Source organism: Pteropus medius, unplaced genomic scaffold (genome assembly GCF_902729225.1).
Source record: "Pteropus medius unplaced genomic scaffold, Ma_sr-lr_union100, whole genome shotgun sequence".
Classification (NCBI taxonomy): Eukaryota; Metazoa; Chordata; class Mammalia; order Chiroptera; family Pteropodidae; genus Pteropus; species Pteropus medius.
In genome coordinates this window covers 15,413,027-15,426,619 of record NW_024346062.1, presented here as the reverse complement: position 1 = coordinate 15,426,619, position 13,593 = coordinate 15,413,027, and the positions used below count along the sequence as shown (strand labels likewise).

The 13,593-nt window shown below is 36.1% G+C and overlaps 1 long non-coding RNA gene across 1 annotated transcript in view; it reads right to left on the bottom strand.

Annotated features, from left to right (window-relative positions):
- LOC120612576 (uncharacterized) overlaps positions 1–13,593 on the bottom strand; it is a 176,354-nt gene that overhangs the window by 57,259 nt on the left and 105,502 nt on the right. The window contains exon 2 of the long non-coding RNA XR_005655497.1: positions 1,604–1,691. This is a non-coding gene — a long non-coding RNA (uncharacterized LOC120612576). The remainder of the gene's footprint in view (positions 1–1,603; positions 1,692–13,593) is intronic.

Sequence of the window (13,593 nt, the reverse complement as noted above, 5' to 3'; positions counted from 1 at the left end):
ATTAATTTTGGACTTCCCAGCCTCCAAAACTGTGATAAAATAAAATTCTGTTGTTGTAGCTGCCCAGACTATGGTATTTTGTTAAGGTAGCCCAAGCAGACTAACATACCCTGAAACCAAAGATATGGTTATCCAGCTGCCTGTTTGACACCCCCACCTGTAAATAATCTTATAGGTATCTTGCAGTGGTCTCTCTGCTTTTGCTCTTGTCTCTTTACAATCCATTTTCATACAGAAGTTAGAATAATATTGTTTACATATCTGACAAATAATTTCCTCTTGGGAATCCTTTTGAGACTCTTCACAGTACTAAGAATAAAATGCACAATCCTTACCGACACTTTTGCGGTTTCCCTTACCCAGCCTCCATCTTTGTTTCCAAATGCATTTCCTTCCCCTTGTCCCTGACCCATTGTGCTCCAACAACAGAAACTTTCTCAGAGTTTTGAACAGAATAAACTCTTTCTCAACTAATTCCCTTTGGGTATTCTGCTTCCTCTGTCCTAAAGTTTTGCTTATTAGTTCATCACATGACTGCTCCTTCTCCATATCAGGTCTTGGATCAAACTCTTCCTCAGAGAGTCCTTCTCTAACCACCCTATCTAATTAGGCCTCTTTCTATTTTTCTCATAATTATTCTATGTAATTATATATGTATTCATTTGCTTATTATTTCTATCATTCCTACTAAATAGTGAGCTTCATAATGAAAGATACATGCCTGTCTTTTTCACAATTGCTTCCTTGTTCTATGAAGTCCTTGATCATATTTATCTTTAGTCTTCACTCATCTACACCCTCATCCACCCCCAACACACACACATAAAATTACTATTTTTCCTCTTTCCTAGGAAACAGAATTAGAAAAGTATTACTTTTTATTGTTTCTAGATCATTAAATGAAGATCTATATGATTTTCAAAACTAAAATATACACATTTCGACAAATGGAACATTTAATGTTTTGTTGCTACGCTGATACTATTGGAGTATACAAAGTGAAATAATCATTAGAAACTGCTATAGCAATTCAAGCAAGAGTATATCATATCTTATACTGAGGCAATGAAAGTTGAGGGGTGAGTGATGACCAGATTCTAAATGTTTTCAAGGTTTAGCCACCAGGCTTTGTTGAGATAAGAGAGAAAGAGAGGAGTTATGATTGACTGCAATAATTGGAAGATCGAGTTGCCATCAACTGAGATGGGGATGTCTAGCCTAAGAGTTCAGTTTGGGCTATATTGGGTTTTCAATGTTGATTAGACATTCACATGGAGATGTCCAATAGGCGGTTGGATAATGAGACTAGATTTTGGGCAGGGGATATATCCCTTGACTGGATGAGAAACCAAAGAAATGAGTACAGATATAAAAGACAAGAAGATCCAAGAGCTGAGTCATATGGCATTACAACATTTAGAGATTAGGAAGAAGAGGCAGAGTCAGTGAAGAACTCTGAGAAGAAATGACTGGTATGTTAGAAGAAAACCAATAGTTTATGATGTCCTAAAGCCCAAGGGAAGAAGGTATGTCAAGGAGGAAGAAATAACCAGTTTAGGAAAATACTGATGATAGCTAAATAAAATGAGATATGGCTACTTACCATTGAATTTTACAACATGGAGGGACTGGTGAATTTGACAGGAGCACCTTTTTGGTCAATGTAAGGGAAAATTCCCTCTGGAGTGAGGCTAGGAGAGAATAAAGAACATAAATGGAAAAATATAAACTACTCTTCTGAAGAGTTTCACTGAAAAAAAAATTCACAAAAATGGGGTGGTAAATAGTTGGAAAGAAGCACCAAAAGAAGGAAGTTTTCTTTTATGATGTGAGGGAGAACATATTTGTAGAATGAGAGGAATGAGCCAGTAGAGAGCAAAATATTGATGACATAGAAAAGTGGAAATGCTAGTATGATTTTCTAGCATGATGTCCTTGATGAGGCAATGGGGGTGGGTTCTAGTGTAAAAGTGGTGTGACTGGCTCGAGAGGATGATATTCTTCTGTGTAACATCAGGTAAAGCAGACATAATGGGCTCACATGCTGAACGGTAAGTCTACAGAAGCTCTCTTCTGAATGCCTCAGTTTTCTTGGTAAAGTTAGAAACCTAACCATTGGGGAATGTGAAGCTGGGAAAAGATATATTGGAGATTTGAAGGGAAAAGAGGAATAAAACTGCCAACTAAGAAATAAAACTGCCAACTAAGAAAGCAGGAAAGTATATGAACTCCTGAACTGTAGTATGATTATTCATCATTTTCAGTGTTTAAGGCACCATTAAGAGCCAGCATTGATCATTATGTGGTCATAACGTTAAGAAGAGAACAGTTAATACTGTTCTAGGTTTTTCTACACAAAATTCAGCTGCACATGTATGAATAGATGAAAACACTAATTTAACCAGGATTTTAATTTGGCCAAGAGAGTGCCATGAAAGAAGAGAGGGGCGAGAGAGATTGTGTATGTGAGGGAATAAATATAATGATGAACAATGGAATTTCAGCTACTGAAAGAGGATGAAAAGAGTACTAGAGTGAGTGACCTCGACAGATAGGAGGGATGGTCAAAGAGTAGAATGTGTGAAGGTGAATTTCCGAAATGAATGGGTAGTGGTAATAAGTTTGGAGTATGACTATAGGGGTGAGTGGATGAATTAGTGAGGCAGACAATACCATTAGAGAAGTTAAAGTAATTGAAAGGACTAACCTACTTATATATTAAATTTACGAAGAATGGTGACAATGGTGTTACCCAGAAATGAGGCATATGACCTGGAATTCAGAAGAGCACAGGTGATATACTTTTGAGATCTAAGGGTATCTGGTGAAAGGGGTAAGAGAACATAGTAGATGTGGAAAAGAGAAAATACCTCGCCCCCAGGTTCAATGGTTAGAGGAAAAATACCTAGCCCCCAGGCTCAGTGGTTGGAGGAAAAATAAATATATCTTGGGTGATACACAAGGAAAGTAGTGTCCTTAGAGTAGAGGCAATTCTCCTGCAGAGCAAGAAGTTGAGCTGAACATTCAAAGAGGTTGAGGATTTTTTCAAATGATGTACTGTGGATAACAGAAAGCAACAATGAAGGATAGCCTCTTCACAGGCTATCTGTGAAAACTAAGCTACTTGGTCCTTAAAAGGAGACTTAAGGGGCTATAATTCTTTAGAATAGCTGCTATAAATTTGTCACTCTACAGGGAAAAGTTCTAGCTTTCCTCCTAATAGCTGCTTTAGGCTACCCTGTATTCTCTCTAATGCTCAACTTAAACCAGAGGGAAAACAGAGGGCTTCTATCTTTCCATATTGCAGTTGAAAGAAAGCAAGGCTAAGGAAATCCACAGGCTTAGTCCCTTGATATTTCCAAAGGGTTCCAAAGAGCGAGCCCGGCCTTACTCTCTACCCTGCATTTTAGTCATGGCCTAAGCAACAAGTGGTGATCTTATGCATGCAAGGGATTAATGACTGGATTTATATTCTTTGACAAAAAGTAGAGATACGTGTTTCAAATTAAATTTGGCTGATGTCTAATATTTTCATTGTTTTTGTAAGCTGATAAATTTGAGTCATGGGATAAACACCCTTATTTTTTAAAATGCTTAATTTATATATAGGCGTTTATCCACTGTTTATTATTTAATTAAAAGTGAGAGAATTTAACAAATTTATTTAAATATAATCAGCTTGGGTTTGATTATTGTGCATTTATCCAGTCCTTTTATAGTTATGCTTTTCTCAAATAACAATGCTTCTGAGGAAATTATTGATGCTCATGTATTTGTTTAGTCAAGTGTAATGAAGTGAATAAAAATCAAAAGGATGACATTATGTTTCTGATACAGATAAAATTAGGGCTGGTTTGTATAAATGTTTTCCTTTATTTTGAAGCACATTTTCCTGAACATTTTCCAGCTGTTAATCAAACTCTTGTGTGCTTTTCATGATCTCTATTAATTAACGCTTCTCATTTTTGTAGGGTTGGAAACCCTTTACAATACCCTAGGGTTCCCAAAAGCTCTGTAACTTGTGGCAGAGTTCAGACTGAGGAGAAACTGCAATATAAATGTCATAGATGAACTCTCAATCATTTCCAGCTTCTACTTAAGTCAGAACTGGTAAGAAAGCAGAAAAAAATCATCTTGAAATAGTTAGATGATACTGTTAATAAAAGTAAGGTGACTCCTAAAACTATTTCCAAATCATATTAACTTACTTTAAACCTTAGTAAACATTTGATTTATACTTATTAAAATGTGTTAATATTTAATGTGTGGGGAAGGAGGGGAGAACAAACCTAGCTTTTAAATCTCATCAGGAATGGGATTTCATGAATTAGTTTCCAGAATTTTGATATTAATTGAACTGAAATAGCGTCTGTAATTTGCTATCTAATCTATATGTCACAGAAAAGACTTTTCACTTCTTCAACTCCGTGTTGCAATCTCAAACATGACTTCATGAAATCCTCCATCTTAGTGCTGAGATAGCACGCATATCTGTGATCTTTATTGAGAAAAGTGTTTGACTTGATTCTGCTCAGCGGTCTCTTGGAGGTCAGTTTGTCTTCTGACTCCAAAGATTCAAATGAGACCCACTAATTAGGCTCTGCTTTTCTCTTAGCTAAGACGGAATTAACAAAGAAGGAAGCAAAGTGGTTTAGAGTGACCTTTTTCTTTTTAGTAAACTTACATTTACTTCTACTGATTAGTGAATGGGTTCTTAACTAAGTCTTGTGGTGATCTGTCAGAGTCTATTATAATATTTTTGAGGAAGGTCATTGTCAAGTGTCCATTTTTTACATCACCTAGAAAATCATATCTTATTGGTCTTTCTTCCATTTTTGGATACCTTTCCCATCATTTGTGACATTCTTCAAGACTGATTTAGTTTTAGTAAGATCCTGCTGTAAATTTTTCAGATAACCAAGAATACAATTTCAACAGAAATAGAAGCTTCCTTTGCTGGATTAATCACCTACTTTAACCCCATTTCCTCTACTCTGTCAGTGCTGTTTGCACAAGACTCTTGACTGCATGATCCTCACCTTCTATATAGAGTAACTCACTATTACAATGACTTTAAAACACTATCATTAGGGATTTGATACTTCAAATAACAATTTGCTATCAGAAATAAGCTACTGATTTGTAGGTACAGACACTTTAAGAAGTGATTGATGAAAATTCACTGAGTATATTAAAGGTCATTTTATTACCCTCATTATTCATTTAGACAGCTTGAAGTAAAATCTATGTCTTAAGTCCTATTTAAAATTGTTTTTCTTTCCTTTAAGGTTTTCTGTAATGTTTTCCTCTTAGTAGAATTAATGTGGCTATTATCATTTGTATAGTTTATACATTTCAGGTGGTATTTTAATATATGAGTTTATTATGATATATAATTAAAATACAATAACATTTTGAAAAAAAGAAATCTGCCTTTCATTATTACTGATGTATGTATATTAAAACGGAAAAACATTTATTTATAAGTGTTTACACTTTGGAGTCTTATGAGCAACTGTAAAACCACAAACAAGAAATAGAACAATCATTTCCTGATACATTGGGATGAATTACCACTTGGCTCTTAATTAGTGAATTTGGAGAACTGCAGACAATTGTGTGACTTAATTCATATGGTTTTTATAGAGCTTTTGAGATGTCATAAAAAAGAAAACAAACAGTTTTGGCCATAAAATACAAGGAGTGAAATCAATTTTTCAAATTACATAAACTCTGTATGTGCATGTAACTTATGTGTAGAACTTATGTGAAAAGTCCAAAAGAAAGAGAAGAAAACGTTTGAATTCCTGATCCATATGTTTGTTTATTCATGTGTTCAGTTACTAAAAAATAACCATCTCCATGATCTAATGAGTTCAGGTTTAGAAAGTAGCAATTTTCTTTGTCTTTGAATTAAGGGCTCAGCAGTTTGTCTTGTTATTCAAGATTTCTAGGAAGCTTATTAAGTGCTCCCTGTGTTCAATATGGATAATATTCATAATTAAGATGAAATTATTACAGAAAACTTTTCATATTTTATTAAATGACTTTTATAATAACTGCACATGTATAAATACTGAATATTCAGGTGATGTTTCAAATTAACATAATATAAAATGGTTGCTAGGATTACATTAATTTACAGAAATAAAAACCGTAGTTTCATCTTCCATTCTTTAACATTTTCTTACAATAAAAAAAATTAAGATTCAGAGTAATCCTTTGCTTAGGGATTCCCATTTTCTCCCCTGCATCACTGTAAAATTTGCCACTTTTACTGAAGTAGGCATCCAGAGGCAGAATGACATCCTCTTTTCTCCTCTTTTCCTTTTTTTTTTTGGTAACATAATGCCAGAAAAATGTTACTAAATACTGTCTTTTTACCTGAGTTAAGTTTTTTCAGAGATATAGCTATTTTATTTTGTACTGAATTTTTTTAGCATATAGTTACTTGTTCATTATATTATTTCATCATTCTATTCATATCTATATTTATATATTCATATATCATTTCATCATTCTATTTATATCTATATTAATATATATCTTTATATAGATATGAATATAATATATGTTAAATATCAGGCTAATTTACATTTTACTTTGCTTTATAAAAATAAACAAATTAAAAAACCTAATAGTCAGGCTTTTAATGAGTTTTCATTTTTCATTGGAAAATTAATAAAATGGTAGGACAGGTTGTGCCATTTGGAGGAAAATACAGAAAATATATGGGTACTGTCCAGAGAAAACACTGACTGTCCTATACTCTGAGATTAGAAAGCACTGGAGTAGAGAAATCAGGGGGACTACATCCCTGAGGGGATAGTTCTGTGGCACGCATACGGAGGAATGACTAGATTGTATTAAAAAAAACACTAGCTGAGCGGTCTAAGAGGAGGAAAAGAACAACGTTTCTGTTGTGTAAAATTCCATGCTTCAATAATTTTATTTGTGCTAAATACAGCAGACATTCTCCTAGTCTTAGGAAGGTATGGAAAGCTAAAAAATGAATTTTGAAATTCAATAGAGCATGATGATATAGAGGAAGCATAAACATTAAAAATACATTTTTTAAATTATTGGATGAATGATCCTCATTTACTAATATATTTTGCTTCCAAATAAGTAACTTAATTAATGTTTTAAGAATCATGTGGCTTTGAAAAACTAGTAATATTTAAAAAGCAAATGTTTTCTAGTGCTAATGAAGGTATATTATGTTTAAGGCACCGTGCTAGATACTGCATTGGGAAATTCAAAAGAAATAATAGACATGGTTCTTAGACTCAAAAATCTTTGAACTTATGGGAATAGTATGAAAAACAATTCTAGGAACTTAGATTGAATATCTTTTCTTTGCTCTTCTGACTATGCACTTAATCCCGTAGGCAGTAGTCACATATATATAGAACAAGGTGGGTAGAGGGGTACATTACTGAATAGATTTGAATAAAGGGTGCATGAACAAGACACAGTTTTACGAATATTAATCTGGAGGCTATTACAGGGGGATTAAACTTTTAAAACATGGGATGAATGGAACTGGATTTGGGGAGTATCAGATCATTTCACATATGACACTGGAAGGGTAGGGAGTACAAATTTAAATTTGTTTACAATTGTTAGCTAGGAACCAAATAGACATTAAGGTATAGATCTTTACTTATCTTGGGGGGTTTAGACAGCCAATTCTTCTCTTGAAGAAAGAACAGTTCTCCTGTTTTCCCTGTAAGAGCCTATCGGAGTGAGAGGAAATGAAAGGCCTATGTGGTAAGATGGATGTGCACAGCCATGCAAGTGAGTGAGTGAGCTGTTCTTAAACCAAAGTCCACAATGCATGTGAAATAACAGCCCTAGTTTTTAAAGTATTTAAATACATAGGAGTGACTAGCCCTCACTACTGCGGCCAACATCAGCCAGGCTCTGTGGTCTTCATAGGTGTCAAGTGACAGCTCAGTTCTAGTACTAGACTGTGTTTCCCCAGGCAGAGCCTAATCTATCCTTCTACTGACTTTTTCCCTTAGAAGCAGCAATGAAGGTCATAGCTTATGAAGATAATTTCCAACTTTATTTCCCTTGAACATCACTGAAAAAGCTATAAGTTTTGTTTCAGAGTTGCATGACTACCTCAAGCTGAAAATTGGGCTTAGAGAGAGCTAATGTGTGTTACCATGTGACCTCACAGTAACTAAGATAATGGAAAATATACATAATCCTTCTTTCCTGCTTTGCTGTCTCAAAGAAGGTTGAGGAAGCAGAGACTTAAAATCTTCATCAAACTTCAACTTGTCTTCCTCCCCTCTCCTGGACATGCATAGAGAGTTGACAGAGGCAGCTATAAATGTTCCTTCTCCCAGTGCACGCCACCACTCATCCAGGGTTACATTTTCTCAAGGTTATACTTTTATAGCCATTGTTTCTGGTGTAGCCAATTAGTAGGTCTCATTAATTCTTACATTAAGCCCAGAGCTGAGTTTAAAAAGACTTTTTTCCTAAAGTCTTTTTTATTGTGTTCATGTGTGTGTACATAAACATGTAATTTTTAATTATTTAATAGAAGGCATTAAAACATATTAATAATACATTTTTAGTGTTATTCAATCTATTTTAGGATATTGTTTATATATCCTAAAAATAAGTTCCAAGGGTTTAGGTACACATTTTCATTTTTTAGAACTAATTTCTCTTTATTCAGTGTTTGGCTAAAAGTTGTGTTTTCCTTGAAAAGCATCTCACTATATAACACAGATTTCCTGTACAGTTGTATAGTAGATAAGAAGAGCAAATACTATGAAATCGCGCAGACTTTCATTCAAAAGCCACTTCACTATTAGGACAAATTATTTAATTTGTCTTTGTTTCAATTTCTTTATCTATAAAATATGATATATATAATAATAGTACAATTTTTAGAGTTGTTTGAGTTAATGCATGTGAAATAATTTGTACTGTGGCCTGGCACAAAATAAGCAGTTAATTGATCCTATGTGGACTGAGCACATAGTCCCTGATACATATTATCAACATACTAATTAGTAGAATAATGCAATAGAAGGATGGGAAGAGAAAGGAAAAGAAGAGAAGGGAAGGAGTTTGCTGATTCAGATAGAATCCTAGCTTCATAGAATATATCACTAATTATTGTAAGCATTTCTGTACATGTCTTTTTCTCTCGCAAGACTGTGAGCATCATGCAGTCCAAGAGAATTGTATTTTTTCATGAAGGCAGAGAATGTACCTGTATTTTTCCCCCTACTATATCTCTATTACCTAGTGGAGCAGTTGATGCAATAAATGATTATATTGAACATCAGGGAAGACTCAATGGTACCTACATCCCTAGGTAGTCTGACCCACTTGTAGTACCTCCTAAATGAGAATGAGAGAAATAAACTCAGCAAGCATTATCATGAATAAGATCATCAATTTTTCGGTAATGTTATAGGTGTCTGTTGTTTTACCTTGTATTACATGGCATTCCTGAAAAATTGTGAACATAATGACTACTTTAAAATTACAATAGTAAAGACCATTTTATGCCAGGTGTTTAGGCAGTTAAAATGTTCTTAAGAATATTTTGAGTATTTCCAATAACAATGTGTTACTGATTATCTTCAACATATGTTGTGATAGTCTTTTTTCTACTTAGGGCTCAGAAGAATTTAGACAGTCTGGTTCTGCCTCTAAGAGGACAGAGAGCCATCCAAGGTGGATTAACTGTACGAATCAGAACTGAGTATGCAGGATGTTGTCTGGCCACAGAACTCCCAGAGTTGTTTGTGAGGTTACCGAAATAAGCACTTTTCACCCTCAATGAGAAATTATAAGATGTGGCCATCCCATATTGAGAGAGCTTCTTGTTGTTTCTGCTGTCACCTTGATTTTCCCTTTTTGGGTGTGTAATAAAGAAAATAGATCCCGTGGGGCAACTCTCACACTTGTTACTTTCCATTTCTTCAATCTAACTGAGTGTAAGTAATGGAACCACATTTTAATGGCCTACTATCCCCAGCGCCCTCCTAACCCTTTAGGAAAGCTGTTTTGTAGCTGACAAATATGACAGGCAAGGCTAACCAACCCTTAGGCCAGCAATATTCTCATGTTTAATCCATCATAGACATCAAAAAATAATGAGATTTCTTGAAACTGTGCCAGCAGTGAGCTCATAAGACACTGAGATGATAAATTTACTCGATCACTTACAAAGAAATAGCCAGCACACCAAAAGACCCAGGTTAATTTCACATGTGGAGTGGCACTGTATGAAAAACATGGATGCTTTACCACATTTTCTAGATGATAACTAGTCACAGAATCTAGTCAATTTCTATTTTTAATCTTGCTTTTAAGTCTTTTTTTTTATTTCTTAGGATCTTGCATAGAAATTTAATTTTTCCATCCTTCTCCTAGAGATGCTGATAAAAGAGGTACCCAAGCCTATGTGCATCATGCTATTGCTGCTGTAAAACTATGATAAAATGAGACATTAAAAAAAGATAGTTTTATTTTAGGGAAAAAAAAGAGAAAAGCAGAATTTATGGTCTTTTAAGATCTAAGTTGAACCAGTCTAACCTAGAGGACCCAAATACGTTTTGAAATGGCCCCAAGCACTGGTCCTTTGATGGAGATGTTTTAGTGGAGACACTGCTAAAGCACAGACCTTGACTCCCTAGGCGATGTGTGTTTCTTTTATCAAAGTTTACAATCCTGAGTTGAGAAACAACCGAATATTAAATTGTACATATTTTTGTACTTCTCACAGCCTCAACAGCAATTAATTTTCTACTTTGCATCAATAGGCAAAGGATGTTAAAAAAATTAATGTTTCCAACATCATGGAAATGTCAAATCCTAAACTTAGTGACTATCTCCTAATGATCAAGTGCAAGTAAGCCATTCCCAAATGATCCAAACACTGTAGTGGCTATTATTATTAGAATATCTTAATTCTATATTTTTTCAATTCTACTCTCTAGTTTACAAAAAAGTGTCTTTATCAGCATGATATCAGAATAACACCACACAACTGGCCCACTAGACTATCTGCCACCTCTGCCACAATCTAAAAAGAAAGTGAGATGGCTGCCCAGATCTGCCACTGCAATTGACTCTAGACTTCCATGAGGCAAGAGCTGCTGTCTGAAATGTGATAAGGAGAAACCTGTTATTTGGCTTCTACTATACTGCCTAAAAAAATGCCAACATTTGAGAGAAGAGAGAGAATCCTCATGCCTTAATAGAAAATATGGATAAGTTTATTAGATACTTGCTACTCAAAGTATCATCTGTGACTAGCAGCATCAGCATCACCTAAGAGCTTAACAGAAATTCAGAATCTTAAGGCCCATCCCAAGATTAATGATTGAGAATCCATATTTTAGCAAGATATTCAGGTGATTTATACCTACATTAGAAATTTAGAAACACTGGATTAGATAGTTTGGACTTAAGGTGACAGATTCAAAGAATACAAAGATACTGATGTTTAAGAAAAAGATACAGGGAAAGCAGGTCTAAAATGAAACTTGGCAAACACATCAAATTTACAACTAAACTACAGAACAACCATCTTTGAGCATCACCTGAAGTCTAGCTGAGCAGAAGTTGTATAACTAAGAACATATAGGAGAAGCCATATCGAGCCTGGTAGGAGGATTGGTGACTCAAATGGTCTGGTCCCATGCCCGGGTGTGGAAGCTAAAAATCAGGAAGAGTATCTCAGCTGCGGAAGTCCCTCCTGAAGAGTGAAAGGTCTCAGTCCCATACCAGGCTCCTCAGCCCAGTGTTCCATTGCCAAGGAGAGAAGTCCTCACAATTTCTGGCTATGAAAACCAGTGGAGATTGTGGCTAAGTAAAATAGAGGGCTACTAGAGCCCCAGGCTTTTTTCTTAAAGGGCTTGCACACAGACTTACCCACTGATGGACTCATTCACTCTGAACTCTAGCTCTGGGGCAGCAGCTTGAAAGACACCAGGAACATACCGGGAGGAAATAAATTATCTGGCTTCAGGGCAAGGGCTGGAGGGACAGCTTTCTCCCAGACAGAGGTGCTGGCAGAAGCCATCGTTCCTTTGTTGAGCCCTTCCCCAATCCAGCGTAAACACACAGGTGAATGCCCTATCTGAGTCTCCATCAACCTGGTTAACACCATTGTTAACACCTGGTTAACATGTGGTGATTCCCTGAGACCTCACTCCACCCAACTCGCTGGTCCGACCAAGCTGTTTCCAGTGGCTTTTACAAACTAACAGTCTGTCTTGGCTCATGCTGTAAACTTTCATAAAATCTCCCCAAAAATTCACAAACCCCAAATAAGCAGCATCTAGCTTGGCGTACCCTGTACCTCTTGCTGAGCTGCCCCAAGCCTGACAGTAGCAGCGGCTGGCCTCAGTTTACTCCCAATCACCACCAAGCCTAGCACAAGTGATGACCACCTGTAGATTATTGTGTAATTCATACTAAGTGGCCCCAGGTACGGCATAGGCAACAGCTGAACTTGGCTCATATCAGAGCCTTTCCCAAGAGGCCTTAGAAACAAAAAACTATGTGGCCAGCTTCAGACTACATCAGAGCACCACCCAGCCACCTCCATGAATTACACACCAAAAGGGCAGACTTGGTAGGCACCAGGGCCCCACTAAAGTGAATCCTGTTCCCTTGAGTCAGCCCCTGCACAATAACTCCTCCACTGTAGTCATGGCGAGTCCTCACAACCAGTCAGCCTGAGGGTCAACCCTTCCCACTGACGTGCCAACAGTAGTCAAGGCTCAACTACAAGAAAAGGGCACACATGACCCACACAAGGGACACACCTGGAGCACCTGTCTCCGTTGACCAGGGAGACTGCGTCATTGGGCCCCACAGGATACCTACTACATAAGGCCACTCTACTAAGACATAGCAGCTCTACCTAACACATAGAAACAAACATATAGAGGCAGCCAAAATGGGGAGACAAACATGTCTTAAATAAAGATTAGATGGCTGAATAAAAAAAAGTAGTAAGACCCTTATATATGCTGCCTACAAGAGATTCACTTCAAATCGAAAGATACAGACTGAAAGTAAGGGAATGGTAAAACATATTTCATGAAAACGGAGATTAAAAAAAAAGTTGGGGTAGCAATACTTAACCCAGACAAAATAGACTAAAACAAAGGCTATCACAAGAGACAAATAAGGACCCAGTAATTCCACTTTTGGGTATTTATCCTAAGAAACCCAAAACACTAATTCAAACAGACATACGCATCCCTATGTCACTGTAGCATTATTTACAATAGCCAAGATACGGAAGCAACCTAAGTGTTCATCAGTGGGTGAATGGATAAAGAAGAAATGGTACACACACACACACACACACACACACACACACACACAACAAATAGAACATTACTCAGCCATAAAAAGAATGAAATCTTGCCATCTGTAACAACATGGATGGACCTAGAGGATGTTATGCTGAGTAGAGTAAATAGACAGAAAAAAATAAATACCATATGCTTTCACTTACATGTGGGATCTAAAAAAACCAAAAAAACCCCCAAAAACAAATTAAACAAACAAAACAGAAACAAACTCATAGATACA